Source organism: Pinus tabuliformis, chromosome 7 (assembly GCF_031772625.1).
Source record: "Pinus tabuliformis cultivar Carrire ecotype Pingquan chromosome 7, CPIR1, whole genome shotgun sequence".
In the NCBI taxonomy this organism is placed as follows: Eukaryota; Viridiplantae; Streptophyta; class Pinopsida; order Pinales; family Pinaceae; genus Pinus; species Pinus tabuliformis.
Window position 1 is genome coordinate 454,287,136 of NC_142293.1, and position 18,137 is coordinate 454,305,272.

The 18,137-nt window shown below is 34.9% G+C and overlaps 1 pseudogene; it reads left to right on the forward strand.

Moving 5' to 3' along the window:
- Positions 1-17,832, forward strand: part of LOC149247921 (ubiquitin-activating enzyme E1 2-like) — a 155,183-nt pseudogene extending 137,351 nt beyond the window's left edge.
- Positions 17,833-18,137: the final 305 nt, after the last annotated feature.

The window sequence follows — 18,137 nt, forward strand, 5'->3', positions numbered from 1 at the left end:
GCTATGAATACTTTGTTAGAAAGGTAGGATTGAAGTGCTTTATGTGGATGGTAGATTTTATAAATATTTTTGAATTTGATATACAAAAGTGAAGTTAAACAATTAACTTAAAATTTCAAAATAGTTTCCCTGAAACAATTATTTTTAATTTCATTCAACATAATATAGTACTTGACGTTTAACTTCACTTCTATTTATCAAATGAATTTAATAAAATTTCAAAATAGTTTCCGTGAAACAATTATTTTTAATTTCATTCAACATAATATAGTACTTGACATTTGCAGTTCAAACTATTGCAGTGTCTGAATATTGCAATTGCAATGTCTGAATATTGCAATTACAATGTCTAAGTATTGCCATTACCTCAAATATAAAAGTAACACATTAACAAAACATTGAAGGAAATTTATTAATTGATTTTACTTACTAAAGAATAAGGTAAATTTTAAGTAAAATTTAATTTAGAGTTGAATTTATAAATTTCAACTCTATTACAGATTTTGATGTCCGATGGATAGATTTTGATATCCGATGGATAAATTTTGTTATTAGATGGACAATAATACATTCAGTTGGCTATTATTCAGGAGATTCCAAAATATTTCTAAGATTTAAAATGTATATATTGCTTCAATTTAATTTAATTCTATCTATTAGATTGATGGTGAATGGGCGTACTCTTAAGGCACTCCTTGCCATAAGTTACTGATTCAAATCCCCAGTGAATATTTACCTACCAAAAAAAACTAACTCCACCTTGATCTTCATCCTTTCCACCCACTCAATTCTAAAGCAGTCAGGTGACTTGGGGGAGATTCCTTTCCACCCACTCAATTCTAAAGCAGTCAGGTGACTTGGGGGAGATTCGCTTTTTTTTGGAGTGTAGCTCTGGGGTTTCTGATAATAATTCATAAGAAGATTTTTATGGTTATGGAGAAGAGTAAAAAATGGAATTAAATTTTCTATGAGGTTACCAGACTAGACCGAGCCTCCACAGTCTTACTGATAAACATCTCGTTGTGAATAGATCGGCTTAAGCTAGCCCAAACCTAGGGTTAACCTAATAAAATAAAATTGGAGCTACTGCTTTCAGTATGATGCGTGTAGTGGGGAATGCCAATTGTAAAATAGCAATATGAGGCTTGTTGTAAAATCATCTATTGGGTCTGATCGTGACCTCAGATTAGTCTATAATAGTAAAAAGTTTCATTATGTTAAAATACAGCTTTTCGTGATGCCATTTTCCTTTCTAACATGTTTATGCTTCTTGACCATTCGCAGTGCATTAAATAAAATCTTTTAACGGGTTTATGCTTCTTGGACATTCTTTGTGCATTTTTGTATGAAATAGAATGATAAGATCATGTTAAAATACAACGTTTCTTCCGTGTCATTTTCCTTTTTAACAGATTGGTGCTTCTGGGCCATTCTCTGTGCATTTAGTAATCTTTCTTGACAAGTTTAGGCTTTTGGGACACTCTCTGGATATTTAGTAATCTGAAATAAAATGATATGAATTATTTTTTAATTCTTTGTAACTATCTACGAATCTAATGAGATAGATTATTTTTTAATTTTATATCACTATATCCATGTCCATACCAGATTAGAGGACATCAAATTAAAAAAATATATATGATAATTTTTTCATAATTTACCATATAATATATTAACAAAATCATTTAAATTTCAAACTAGACCCTACACAACAAACCACTCTATCTCTTCCAAATTTTATTTTATTTTTTATGCTTTCAATACTATTGATAAGAACAACTAAATGTCGGCTAAAATGCTTTTCATGGGTCGATTAGCCCTCAGGATATCCAGATTCGATATCAATCGAGGATTTACTCTCTCTGGGCTCTCTTCTGATTCAGTTTAGCAAAAGCGATTATGTACCTGCAATTTTTTAGAACCTTGTTACCATTTTACTCTTTTAATAGGTTAATGAGAAGGTTGAAGTAGATGAAGGAAACGAACACATATTGAGATAAGAATAATTTTTTATGTTAATGATTAAAGTAAGATTTTTGTATTAAATAAAATGGAGATTTAATAACTTTGTTGAAATTATTTCGAATTAATAAAATCTAAACTTATAAAATGTTAATATTACACCATCTTATTATATAAAAATAATGATAATAAATTTAAAAAAATGAAAATTCATTTTTGTATTTATTAAAAACATGATAAAATTAAAAACATGATAATAAATTTAAAAAAATGAAAATTCATTTTTGTATTTATTTGTTTTTTTTTTTTCTCGGCAAAACTAAATCTATTAAGAGAAATCAATATGGTACAAACAGGAAAGGCACAAGACCGTCAGACCGGAAATGATAGATACATCAACCTCGGTCCCGGAAGAGAGATACAATCACAGAGCTACAAGAAAGACAAGAGACCGATAGACCGGAAATGATAAATTCGTCAACCTCGGTCTCGGAAGGAAGAATAACTCTGCTACACCTGAAGATTCGATAGCAAATACAAACTGTCAGGCTGTTACCCCAGCGGGACAGTGATTACACCACAATGTTTTTTCCCTTTCTTTTTGTTAACTTTTGTCCAGCCCTCAGGAGGAGTATGGGCAAGTACAACTTGGAGACTGGAGTTCTCTAGCATTGGGGACTCCTTCTCTGAATCCGAGGAGGAAGTCTCATGGGGACGCTTCTGCAAGTTTGCTGAGACATGGGTGTGCTCCATAATGTTCGAGGGCTGAACCATCGTCTGCGGCATCTGATCTGGTTCTGACTGGTTTTCCTCCTTTTCCATACTTGGAACCTTCTCCATACTAGGGGGGCTGGAGCTTCTGGTTGGCGGCGGTGGGCAGGGGGCCCAACGCTTAGGCTTAGTTTGAGCAAAGAGGCCCTTTTTTGCTCTTGCTGACAGTGAAGGGCAAGAGATATGTAGGTGCCCTGTTTGGTTACAATGACGGCATCTGAAGGCAGTGTTCTCGTACTCTATATACTGGGTCCAGATAGCGTCCTTGATCTTGAGATTGATGTACTCTGGCAATCCCTTACTTAAATCAATCTCCACACAAACTCTGGCATATGTATAGAGACCCTGCCTCTCTCTCTCGTAGTCTCCCTTCCAAAAGCTACCTAGGGCATTGCCTATTTGCCTGTATACTTCTGTACGCCACAGGTGAACTGGGAGATTTGGAAGCCTGATCCATACCGGAGCCTTGGTGATGACTGTTGAAGCTGGGTCAAAGTCGGGAAACCAAGGAGTTAGGAAGAGACCAGCCGAACCCATGAACCAAGGGCCTTCGTCTAGGGCATTGTAGCAATGCTCTAGGTCATCGAACAACACTATGAAATACCCTTTAGCACAGAAATAAACCTTACAACGATCCGTCCAGTTATCTTTGATCCAGTCATAAAGATCCTGTGAGCGCGGCCAGAGCCCATTGAATCTACAGATGATGGCTTTTTCAGCAAATTTCTGGGTTTCGTCTTCAAGCTCAGGGTAGGAGACTTCAACTGATGGGATCTCCTCCATTTTGTCAACCAAAAAGGGCTTGGGTGAAGTCTGTATTGGTGGCTCTGACTTTTCAGCCTGCTTGCCATGGACTGCATCTTTGTACGAGAAAGCCTTAGCTGAGGAAGGCTCCCCCCCAGCTCCTCCTCTAAGACGGAGGGAAAGGATAATAGTTGCGTCTTTCTCAATGCCGTAAAAAGAAATAGGAAAGGGATCCTCAAGATGTTTACCTTGGTAAAGAAGCCGTTGGTCTGCCAAAGGGATTCCCACTTTGAAGTCCAAAGCATGCTTGAGATGCCGCACTGGATCCGCCGGGCAAACCCATAGAAGCATAGTTTTCCCTGAAAGGAGCCTGATTTGGATCTGGAAAGCTGCGGATGATTCTGCAGGCCTTTTTCCCCAACTGATCTGAGGAGCGGGAAGGCCGATGCCTTGATAGAGTTTCAGATCTGCTGTAGAGGGATCTGTGGATTCTCTGTACAAACACTGCGTCAGCGTGTAAGAGGACCCGATCTGCACCGCCGAGGGTTGAGGAATCCTTGAAAATCGTGGATCCAGATCCATGTTCCCTCCCCAAACCTGATCTTCGACCCTGTCATTTGAGATCAATCCTTGCTCGCATGATCGGATCGTTTTCTTGCTAGGATGGGGCGTGGACATCAAGCACCTCTGTTCTCCATAGATGCAGACGGATCTGCCAGGCCTCTGCAATGCGTTTGCAGATAGGAGCGCATTAGAACGAGTCTGGGCGATAATCGGTTGTTTTAGAATGTGATCCCCTCGATGAGAGGCTGGTACTGCCGTGCCGTGTACGATCTGCGTCCAGAAGAATGGGTAGCCTGGCGAAATCTTGCTGTGTGCTGAATCCTGTTTGATCGTCTCCTCAGCGAATCCGTCCCAAAGCGAGAGGGAAGATTCAGTCCTGGCGTGACCAGCATGCAAGCCTCTGGCCGTTCGGGAGCATGGCTGACCTACGGGAGCTGCGGCTGCGCTGTCTGCTGAAACCCTAGTGCTGAAAATCGCCATCCGTTCTCCTCTTCTCCCGTTCGGTCTAAGTACTTTTCAAAACTCAATTTCGTATTTATTTGTTTTTAATAATGAAAATGGTTGTTATTTTAATGATTAATTAATTAGTCATAATATTTTTTATAAAAATTTCCAAAAAATCTCTCTCTTTCACTTTTATAAATTTAAAAATTGCAAAAGCATCAATGTTATAAATATTGTACTATTTAATTTAAATGGTAGCAAGCTAAGTGGGCTTGATTGTGGGGAAAAACTCCACAGTTAAGCGCGCTTGAGCCAGAGGAGTTCTAGGATGGGTGACCTCCTGGGAAGTCCTGGTTACTGGGTGCAAGCACCGGAAGTGATGATTGATGCTATGTGATTCGTTCTCCACATTTCACTAGTTTCAATCCCACTTCTTCACCCCTGTGAGCATCACCCGATGCAATGAGTGCTAAGTGAACTATTCAAAAATCATGAAAAATTAGTCACTTTACGACTACCTCTCATGGAAATGGTCATACGTTTGAATGACTTACTTAACGCAGTTGAATCCCAAAAATGATATCTAATATAATGCACTGCATAAATCCCCCATACTTAAATTCAAAAAGAGTCAAGGGATCTCTACTTGAATGGTTCATGAGGCACAATACTTGCTAAGGTTTTGCAAATGGGGTAGCAAGCTAAGTGGGCTTGATTGTGGGGAAAAACTCCACAGTTAAGCGCGCTTGAGCCAGAGGAGTTCTGGGATGGGTGACCTCCTGGGAAGTCCTGGTTACCGGGTGCAAGCCCCGGAAGTGATGATTGATGCTATGTGATTCGTTCTCCACATTTCACTAGTTTCAATCCCACTTCTTCACCCCTGTGAGCATCACCCGATGCAATGAGTGCTAAGTGAACTATTCAAAAATCATGAGAAATTAGTCACTTTACGACTACCTCTCATGGAAATGGTCATACGTTTGAATGACTTACTTAACGCAGTTGAATCCCAAAAATGATATCTAATATAATGCACTGCGTAAATCCCCCATACTTAAATTCAAAAAGAGTCAAGGGATATCTACTTGAATGGTTCATGAGGCACAATACTTGCTAAGGTTTTGCAAATGGGGTAGCAAGCTAAGTGGGCTTGATTGTGGGGAAAAACTCCACAGTTAAGCGCGCTTGAGCCAGAGGAGTTCTGGGATGGGTGACCTCCTGGGAAGTCCTGGTTACCGGGTGCAAGCCCCGGAAGTGATGATTGATGCTATGTGATTCGTTCTCCACATTTCACTAGTTTCAATCCCACTTCTTCACCCCTGTGAGCATCACCCGATGCAATGAGTGCTAAGTGAACTATTCAAAAATCATGAGAAATTAGTCACTTTACGACTACCTCTCATGGAAATGGTCATACGTTTGAATGACTTACTTAACGCAGTTGAATCCCAAAAATGATATCTAGTATAATGCACTGCGTAAATCCCCCATACTTATTTTAAAGTTGTTTATTCTTAATTTATTTTAATATTTCAAAGTTGTTTATTTATTATTTTTTTTTTCAATTATATAAATTTGATTTTATCGGAGTTTAATTTTTTAAAATTTATTATTTATATATGAATTCCGTTATTTTAATTTCAATATTTTAAATTTTGAAACATTTGTTGCTAATATCTTGTTTAATAAATGGAAAATAAAATAAATAACTCTAATTTTATTAACCACTCCAATTCAGTAGGATAAAAATCTTGTAATATTTAACATGGTTAAAATAAAAGAATTAATAACTAGCAATTGCACCAAATGTTCCAAAGGAAATGCCTTAAGGCATAAATTGGAGATGAATAGTGACATATAAAAATCTATTATGCAGGTGCATACTTTGCCATAACTTTGCTATTAATTTGTCTTCTTCGATCTAACAGCTTAGATCACTATAGATTTGGGAGCTATAGAGGTGATATCAGCCTCTTTCTAATTTGCAAACTACTAGACTATTGTATTAGCCTCCCTTCATCATATGGTTGGTTGATTGATAAGCCATAAAAATCAAATGTTGAAGACATAAACTTGCAAGCATAAAATCCATAGGAATATTGATTCCCAAAATATTTGTATCTTATGTTTCTGAGCAAATACATTTGATAAGATTTACTTAAGATCAGATCTGATTAGTTTTGCGAAAGTCATCTTTAACTAAGAAATAATATAAACGGAAAATGCATAGTGCTCAAGATTAACCATACCTTTATTATCCTACAACTAACTATTAAGACTATCTATAAATGATTTCCAGATGTGGCACATCAGGTCTTCACTATTTTAGCAAAAATGACCCCACTTTCTCAACAAACGGCGGGAATCTATGTTCAAAAGAAACCCGAGACAACCATTTGTCCTAAGAAGGAAGTTGTATTTGGTGCCCAACAAGATACGTCATAGTCTGCTGCTAACAAGTGGTGCAGGTGTGTAGGTCTAGTAGTGTGTCTTCCTCCAACAACTGTTGAAAATCCATAATTTTGTCAGGTGGGCAGGAAAGGTGAACTTCCTCTTTCAAAATAGGAGGTTCATAGGGCTTGAGATGATTAACATTAACCACATTGTGGAGGCAAAGCTGGCAATGAAAATATAAATGACATGCATTCACAACAACCTGCTTTAGAGTAGTACAGGGACCATAGTAGATGGGCTTGAGTTTATGATGTCACTTCCCCTTAAAACATATTTTGTCTAAATAAAATTAGACTCAGTCACCTATGTAAAATTGTACAAACAATTGATGTCTATTATGGAGTTATTTGTAGCAACTCGAGGGAGTTTGAAGAGCATCAAATACTTGGGAATGAATGTTATCCAATTTCTAAACAAAGGAGGATGTCATGTGCTTCTTCTTTCACTGGTGATGGGAGACAACTAGAGGAAGAGAGTTGGGAAGCTTATATGGGGCCAACCATTGGTAACCATAACAACCTGATTATATCTATGTTGTAGGACATGAAAATAAGAATTGCACTGTTTATTTTTGGTGTAGTGAACACAAAGGGCTTGTAATAGGCAACAATTTATTACTTAGGTCTAAACATTTTGTTTTTGTCTTGGAGTGATTTATAGCAAGCCTAGGGGGTGTGAACATCATCAAATACTTGGGAATGGATGCAAGCCAACTTCTAAACAAAGAAGGATGCCTTGTGTTGCTTCTTGTGTTGGTGATGGGAGATAACTAGAGGAAGAGAGATGGGCAGCATGTAAGGGCCAACCACTGGTAACCATAACAACTAGATTATAAATGTGCTTTATGACATGGAAAGAAGAATCCCACTGTTTATTTTTGGTGTAGAAACACATAGGGCTTGTACCAAACTGCAATTTATTACTTTGATCTACCCATTTATTCATTTGAAAATGAAAGGCAGTAGCGAAATGAAGTTGGCAACCCAATAACTGTTGAAATATCTTCTAAAAGGTGTTATAATCATGTGAGAGTAAACCTTTGCATACAAGTCTTCAAACCACTGGTAACCATAACAACCTAATTATAAATGTGCTTTATGACATGGAAAGAAGAATCCCACTGTTTATTTTTGGTGTAGAAACACATAGGGGTTGTACCAAACTGCAATTTATTACTTTGATCTACACATTTATTCATTTGAAAATAGAAGGTAGTAGTGAAATGAAGCTGACAACCCAATAATGGTTGAAATATCTTCTAAAAGGTGTTATAATCATGTGAGAGTAAACCTTTTCAGACAAGTCTTTAGGGAAGGACTTCATTGTTGATATTGTTTTACATGCCTAATTGTCCCAATTCTCTCTTTCCTCCATTGTTTCTTAGCGAAATGAAGCTGACAACCCAATAACTATTCAAATATCTTCTAAAAGGTGTTATAATCATGTGAGAGTAAACCTTTGCATACAAGTCTTCCCGGAAGGATTTCATTGTTGATATTGTTTTGCATGCTTGATTGTCCCAATTCTCTCTTTCCTCCATTGTTTCTTGAAGAGAGTGAATGGACCAACTTCAATTACTAGTAGTAGTCTTCTCCTAGTTTGTTGTTTATGTATTGTTCTCATAAATCATATAAATTATTTTTTTCCTTGCATCAATTTTTTTTGTAAATGTATTCAAACATTTTGCAAGTGGTTCCCATCAAGTGTTGAATCCCATGGAAGCTATGTTTGGTGGAATCGTTGGGCAGGAGGTTGTAAAATCTTGTTATGAAAAATTTCATCCAATTTTGCAAGTTTTATTTCTTTGGCACCCTACTTACTCTTTTTATGTATTTCTCTTAAATATAAATGGAAGTGTGCCCTTTTATATAGGCCAGGAAGGGAAAGGTAGAAGAGAATTCAATTATTTATTGTCTAATATCAATTTCTATATTCCTACTTGTGTCGTTCTTCTATTTTGATTCATTGGAATCTCTTCCTATAGAACCCCTTGGGCTAGAGGATGTGAGACCTTTGAATAGTCGTTATGATGCTCAAATTTCTGTATTTGGAAAAAAGGTGCATAAAAAGTTGGAAGATGCAAAATTATTTGTTGTGGGGAATGGTGCTCTAGGATGTGAGCTTCTAAAGAAATTAGATTCATGGGAGCCAGGTAAAGCAGACTATAACATATGATGACATTATTGAGAAGATAAATCTTAGTAGACAATTCCTCTTTCGGGATTGGAATATTGGGAAGGAAATGTCAAGAGTGGTAGCATCAACATCTAATGAAATCAACCCACATTTACAAGTTCAAGCAATGGATAATCGTGTGATCCCAGATACTAAAAATGTCTTTCATGATTCCTTCTAGAATGGTGAGGTTGATGTTTCTTTGAATACTCTGGACAATGTCAATGTTAGGCTGTATGTAGATTCAATGTGTGTTTACTTCTAGAATCCATTGCTAGTTAGAACACTAGGAACCAGGTGCAACACCCAAATGGATATCCCTCACTTACTGAGAACTATGGAGCATCACGAGATCCCCCTGAAAAGAAGGCACCCATGTGCACACTTCATTCATTTCCACATAATATTCACCACCATCTCACATGGGAAATGTCTAAATTTGAATGTCTGTAAGACAAAAATCCATACGGGGAAAATGATTTTATTTTAAAATTAGAAGAATACTATCCCTCACTTTATTGAGAACTATGGAGCATCACGAGATCCCCTTGAAAAGAAGGCACCCATGTGCACACTTCATTCATTTCCACATAATATTCACCACCATCTGACATGGGAAATGTCTAAATTTGAAGGTCTGTTAGACAAAAATCCAGCTGAGGCAAATGTTTTTATTTTAAAATTAGAAGAATACATAGCATCAATCAAGTTTGCAGGGGATACTAAGGCCCGAGAACTTCTAGAGTCTATTGTCGATTGTTTGATTTCACACAAATGTCTAACATTTAAATTTTAAGTCTCTTGGGCTAGAATCAAGTAAGTAATTAAATCCCCTTCCTTTTTCCCTTCCCTTCCCTTTCTATGATTATATACTTTTCATTTCCATCTTGCATTGCAACAATATTAGCATAATTTACTATTTACAAAAATATCAAATTTCGTTAAACTAGATTTGCAAATCACTAACTCATTTGAGGATTCATGTTTGAGGATTTATTTTCAAATCGTGTGAAGAAACTTAGTTTCAACCTCTGTGAGGATTGAACTACAAGAGAAGGTGCACCATTCTAGTCTTCTCCTAAGCATTTCCCAAAGCCCCTACACTTTTCTTCACATGATCCCAGTCACATGTCCCTGATTCTTACAACCTCCATTTTAAAAGCTAATACATATGGCATTACCATTCCCTATTGGAATTCAAATCCAAATTCAATCAAATTGGCATAGGTGGTTGATAAAGTTCATATTCTAGTTTTCAAGCCAAAAAAAAGGGATGAAGATTGTCACAGATGAGAAAGCTACATATGTGAACCCTTCTTCTACATTGTATGATGATGATGATGCTGAACATATTGACAAATTGATCGCCACACTACAACATGGTGTTCAAAATCTACCTTCAAGCTTTCACATGAGTCCTATTAAGTTTGAAAAGGTATTCTCTAACTTTCCTCATTAATGATCCCTATTATCCTCTACTAATTACACAACTTATCCTCCCTTAAATAAAATATTTCAATTCAAAATTATCCATTGGAAGAAAAATCAGTCTAAAATTTTGGTTATTTCTTCATTGCAATGTAGGATGATGATACAAATTATCACATGGATCTGATCATTGGACTTGCTAATATGCGAGCAAGGAACTATAACATACCTTAGGTGGATAATCTCAAGGCCATACCTCTTACTACCTTAAGTGTCATACTTCTTATGATTAGTATGCATGAGATAATAAAACCAAATCTCAAGGCCATACTTCTTACTACATTAAGTGTCATACTTCTTATGATTAGTATGCATGAGATAATAAAACCAATATAACCACCATTGGCTAGACAGATTGGCAAAACTCTTCTTAGACCAGAGTTGCACAATTACATGGGATATTGCTTACAACTATATTTAACGACCTTTTAAAGTCATTTGGGAAATCCCTTTTAAACAAAAATTGGGATGAACATTAGTGGCATAACATATGAACAATATTTTTTTATTTGAGACAGTATCTACTCCAAATACAATATGAATGGACAATGGCCAAATCTAAATTGTTAATTAAATGATTGATAATTTTAAGTCTTATGTATGTAAATTATTTTACAATTGAATATCAAATATTTTATTTATTTATTAATAAAGTATCATAGTTGAATAACAATCAATTTGTTAAACTTAGTTAGAATGCACTAAAAATAAATTAAAAATAACAAAAACAAGTGATACTATATGTCTAGAAAAAACACATAGGTCATTATTAATATGGAACTTGCATTAAGAATATAATTGTGTTTTACATTCACAATAGGGTTCTACTCATTATTAATAAAAAAATGTATTAGAAAGGATACGATATCAATCACTATTATTAATCCCCTTTGCATTCTCTTAAATTCTCTTAAATTGTTTGGATAAAGATGATTAATGTCTACCATGGATGTCTGTGTTAATTATGGTCTCCACATTATTAGATTAATTTGGTCTCTTAACTTTTATAATCAAACTTGAAATTATATCAAACGAACTCCCTCTTCGCATCACACTTGAAATTATGTCAAATGCTCCAACAACTAAAGAAAGTACAAATTAGGTCAAATGCTCCAACAACTAAAGCAAGTACTACATGTCTATGTTCATCTTTTAAGCTTCTTCATAATAATATATTAACACATATTAATAAACTATTATACCAATTTTTTTTTATTTGAGTTTTAATTGAAAGAAAATGATTCAAAATGAAGCATTCTTTCTAATGGGATAATAAATATGACTTTAATTCAAAAACAAGTTGTCTACTAACAAATAAACTTCTAAAAAAAATTGGATTTATTATTTTTGATAAATTTTAATCCTATTTTATAATAAAATGTTCCTCAGGTTTATAAAAGTTAACTTTTGTGAATAACCAACCTAGATTCATCTTAACTTTAGATCTTTATAATTATTTATTTTATTTTATTTTATTTTTATGCAATTTGACTGAGTCTAAAATGTTTAATTGTTGGATAATATTCTACATTTTAGGTCTTTTTCTATTTTCCCATCTACAGAATCCAACTAAACAATATTTGCCAAAATTTTCAATTTGAATTAATGGAATCGATGTTGTTAATGTAAAAGAGGATTCAACACCCCATAATTCCCCTATTATAACAAGATTGTACAATATTAATATTAAATATTTGCAATTTCATTAATTCAAAATGATTCTTGTCATTTCAGAGTAAACATATTTGATTATATTGATTTTTCTTCCCTTTATTTTGAGTAATTAAAAAATACCATTTCCTATCATTTAAAAAAAACAGATTTTGAATTTAACTTTTAATTTAATCATTTGCTTTAAATGGCATATTCAAATTTATTCAAAATTAGATTGTACTTGGATTAAGGGAAATGCCAATTTGAGGTTCCCTTGGGTGAGCCCTCAGGTTATATTCTATCCTTTTTATCTCCAACTAGGGGCAGTGAATAGTTAACTAGTATACGAACATACACGAGGATAAATAATAATACTCATTTTTCTGGATTATATATAGATGTTTCTAGCCAATTTTTTTTTAATCTTTTTGAATTTGAATTATATATATATATATATATATAACTTCTTACATTTATTTAATTTAAATACAGTAAGTTATTTGAAAAAAAGAAATTTGATATTTCTCTATTTCAATATTTTTATTTTAATAATCCTAAAAATAATCAACTATATTAATTGGAAAAATTGTATAAATAACATTTATTCAATTTGATAATTGTATCATTTTAACAATCACTTTCACCCGAAAAAACAAATACCATAACTTGGGGAAAAAATTATTTTCCCTTAAAAGTCCGAAAAAACAAATACCATAACTTGGGGAAAAAATTATTTTCCCTTAAAAGTCAAAACCAAATTGACAGGAAAAAGGAAAATCCTACAATGATGGAAACCAAAGAAGTTTCTCACAGGTAACAAAATTACAAGAAGTTCCCACCATTGACTCGTCAATAAATCTTGAACTTCACTCATTGACTTGATTGGTTTTTATAAAGGATTCAATTAAAGAAGATTGAGATCTCACAAAGATGTTGCGATCTCACAAGCATATTAGAAAAATTAATAATATCAAACAACCGAGTTTCATAGTGAAACTACTTTATCATCTACATATTTTTTTACTTATACCTATGAAAAGGGAAATATCCATCTTCATGAAAAATAAGAGGGCTTGTTGTGTTTCAGATGACGCTGGCCTAATATAATATCTCACATCAATCAACAGATGTATGAGGAGGGTCATGTCTCTGTGTTTGAAACCTCTTGTTCCTATATATTTATAAATCATTAGTTTTGTTTTAATAATAAATGTATGAGGAGAGTCATGTCTCTGTGTATGAATCCTCTTTGTCTCTGTGTTTGAAACCTCTTGTTGTTATATATATCATTAGTTTTGTTTTCATAATAAAAGGGCATCCATGCTGACAGCCCTGCACATTTGCAGTTCATTACATTCTCCTAAAATTGGTTTTCTTTAGGTTTGTAATGGATTTCCTACACAGAGTACACTAATAATTGTAACACTAATAACTATAACACCCTTCTACCACGTGGTAGAAAGATTTTTTTGTTGCAGCTTTACCAGGTGAAAGAAATTTTCTATTAACTGTAAGATTATTCACCCTGGCTGGTGAGCGAACCAAACCCTCCTCCCTCCCAAATTGTGCTATGCCCCACTTCTCGTCACAATCCCTATAGAGAGAAAGAGTAGCCCGATGATCCCTAGGTTGCAACACGTTCGGTTGTTTACTCGCCACTGTCACCATTTCTTTCCAGCCCACGCCGAACCTGTTAATCACAGGTACTAATCCGTCCTCGGGTCGGTCGCACATTAATAATAGCATTCCAGATCATCCTGAGGGGAGCTACCTCGCCCCTAACAATTGTAACATCTATCTACCACGTGGTAGAAAGAATTTTTTTGTTGCAGCGTTACCAGGTTGTTCCCTGCGGATTTAGTTTAGTCGTTTTTTTGGATTTAGTTTATTTGTTTTTTAGGGGTGAAAGTGATATATATCCTTAACCGTTTCATGTTTTTAGAACATTGTAATCCAAGGAAGAATTACCAAAACTCTGGTTAGGCAATCGTCCGCTATATTAAGTAAACACTCATAATTAAATAGAAACAAACAAATACAAGGATTATAATCTATTTTAATTTCAAATGGTGCAGGCCTTAATTATCAACAAAGATTTAAATTGATTACTTTATTTTGTTTGACTTTTAAGTTGATTAATTTCTCTTTTTTCTATTAATATCAAAGGTTTTTCTGCTAATATAATTTTATTCCGGTGGTTGATCTGGTTAGGCTTAGTTCTAAATTCAACGTCCTCCGATAAATATATTGGCTATGCTTTAAAATTTTATTGAATTAACCTTCAGTATGGAATGCATGCAAGGTTTACACGCTTAACGGTTGCTTATGATTTGTTTCATGACCATGTTATAGCGACTCTCTATGCAATTCCCCTTGGTATTCAACTGATTAACTTATAATGTAAGAGCCTCCTCTAAACTTTCCCGAAGTTCCAGTTGTCACTCACTTACGAGGACTTGTGGCGGGTTTGGCGCGTGCAAGGTGTCATGGGCATCACCGTTGATGTTCAGGGTTTACAATCGAATGGTGCAGATGTAGACAGGACGGTTAAGGGTAACTAACCCGCCCTTCCACCGCATCGTCAGCTCATTTGCACACTACTCTGTTGGGTAGAGCTCCACTGTCAGTGCTGCAACTGTAATTAAAAGTTAGCTCTGGAGTTATGGTTGCCACTGTTACGCCCACACACGATGAGTGCAGCGTCTTCTACTAAAATTTTCTTTGTCTCATTTCCATATTTATTTGGATATACATGTTGTTGTAACTCTATTTTCCTTTTTCTCCTTTGGGTTTTCGGCTCTCAGTTGTATCTTATAGCTGGTTTGGGATTTCTTGTTGTTGGAGGCATAATTAGTTCCTTTGTACTCCATCTTTGCAAGGTAATCAAGGGTGATTCCTACTTCGTTTTAAGGAACCCTATTCTTAATTATCGCATGTTTTTTGGTTAATGTAAATAACTCTGTTCAGGGCATTGTCCACCGACTGCCAGGAAACCTAAGGTAATTTATTTCCTTATATTTCTTTACGTATTTCAAATTTTCTGCAGAGTATAAGTACGACTAACTTAGCGTTTTGTTCTTTTCTGTTCTTCTTTGGCCACATATTAGGAATTGAAAATGTTCCATTTATTGAAATGAAGTTGTTCCTTTCGATTTGGAATGTACTCAATTCAACAGTTTTTTTACACCACTACTTTATTTATTTCGGGTTTCTAGGTCAGACTATCACGTCAGAGTTATGGCATACAGAAATCAAGCTTTTGTTTTAACCCTATTAAGTTTTCAAACCCGTAATCTGGGTGTTGGGTAATATTGTAATCTGGGTGTTGGGTAATATTGTCTGTGGTTTCCTAGCATAAACCATTAGGGTTTTCCCCCTTAACTCCCTGGCACACGGGGTTTACCTTGCAACATGTAATTAATAATTCTTACAGCTTATATAATTTAACAAGGGTTCCTCTGTATACTTGTCAACTATAATGGGTTAATGTTGCAAGACTTATTATCAATACTATGAATTCTAAGTTTTGTTTAGCGTACCCTCAGGGTTTGTAATCTGATTGAATATTATTATTATTTTATAGGCGTAGATATCATTATAATTTTCTTTTATGTACTTGCAGGTTGTGGAACCGAGTTTGCTAGCAAAAATACTTTTCTCATATTCGTAAAACATCCACGACCCCATCTTGAATTTGTTCTATTATTTTGCTAAATATATTGAACAAGCCCTGGTGTATTTATATATCCAATTACTGTATATCTCAACTGACAATTTATATGGTAGAAAGAAACATATAGTTATATGTTTCTTAGGCCGACAATAATTCTGAAACCATCCCTATAACCCAAGACTTGCAATAGACCTGTGTAGGTCGTTCAAAATTTCTTCTCAAAGATTTCTATTTGAAATTTTGTAGGTTCGAATATAAATTTTAAATGTAGTTTGTTTGTAGTTCTTGGTTACATCTTAATGGCAGATGTTTATAAAACTTCTCTATATCTTACACGTCACAGTGGCTTTGTTTCCATAATATCAATTTACAGAAAGAAATAATTTATAGAAAGAAGTAAAATGGTACGTTAGAGAATGAGAAAGGGAGAACATCTCCAACAATACCTCATTTTTCACAGCAAATAAATGAAGAATGCGTGCAATCCCTGTGCAAGAAAGTACAACGATTGCGTTTGGAAAATCAGCCAAAACTGGAAAACATAATGAAGAAACCAGGCGTATGCAGCCATATTTAAATGGAAGCAAGGGGAAGACATGTATAGTCATTCCAAACCGCAGCGTAATCACCGGAGCCAGTTATTCCCTAATTCTTGTGGGAGGGGTAAGATAGGGATAGTCATTCCAAACTACAACGTAATCACCCGAGGAGGTTAGTCCCTAATTCTTGCGACAGGTTCCATGGCCTGTGATGATCCAACGACCCAAAATTTTATAATTTTCTAACACAAAGATCGACGGTCCACGACAGGACATGTTGACATGAGAGGGAGTTGGTCTCAGATGGAAATGCCTTACGCGGTAATTATAATTAGCAATAAAATATTTTACTGGGGTCAAATTAGATAAAAAAAAAAAAATTAAGAAAAAAAAAATTAAAAAACATAAAATTAATAATCATATTTATAATTAGAAGTAATTATAATTAATAATTAAATTAAACTAGATCCATCTTAACATTCATCTACCAAGTCTCGAAAGATCAAATCTCTTACTCTAATTTTAATTTTTATTCTTTATGTTTTTAAAGGAACAAATAGCAATTTTTTATTATAAGCAAAATTTTGATTGCACATAGAATCTTTACAAAATTCAACTTTCTATGGTGTTTCACTATGCGTACATGTCCAAAATATTTATTTCATATGCATTCTTTTATCCACTATCATATAAAAATTTCTACCATAAAGCTTGAAGTGAACTCCTATCAATCTGTAAATTTGCAATACATCAACAGAAATCATAAAATATCAAGTTATCTTGCCACTAAAGGTCCAACTTCAAGATGGGGCTTCAATTATCGTTCAATTGTGCCTTTCATCATCTATCTTAGTTATTCTTCATTGTAGTCCATGTAATCCTGATGGCCTTTTTCTCCCTTGCTAAATTATATCTCCATCTTGTTCATCTTCATATCTAGAACAACCAATTTAGCCTCCATGATTGCCTCTAATTTGTAAATTTTTCGTTGCAACAACTCATAATTTTCTCCAGCAACGCCAAATGTGCATCTATCTCTGAGTCTTCCATGTCTCTCTTGTGCCTCATGATGTTGAGCATGGCCCCCATGACCTATCATGACAATATTTCCAATAAATTATTCATCCCCTCTTGTGCATGTTCAAGGGATTTTAGGTCGCTAGTCATCATTAGAGCTCTCTTGTACACCAAAACGCTTAGAATTATATATGTTGCATTTGAATTCCCCGTGTCTTTTTTTGATGCTTCTAGTTTTATTACCAATTTGCTGCAGAGGCTTCAGACACAAAGCTTGCTATTACTGAGTCTCTTCTCTGTGAACAATACATGAACCTTTACACAAATCTCTCATCTTTCACACTCTAGCGTCCTTCACATGGCCTCCTACCTTTAGCGGACTGGTGTTTCTTAGACCTCAGCGAACCTCTTGGCTCATAGATACTACCTCAACAAACAATATAATATAGCTGGAAAATAGGAAAGTACTGAGATGAAAGTTCAACTCAAACATGGATACTTATATTATTTATGAAAATTTTTCTTACAATTTTTAGAGAGAGATTCTATAGTTCTTTAACAGAGATAGATTTCTTAGGCTTTTATCAGATGTTGTGACTTGAGAAGTAAGAAGCCATCTAAAGGTTTCCTGGCCTTTCACAGACTCTGTCTCA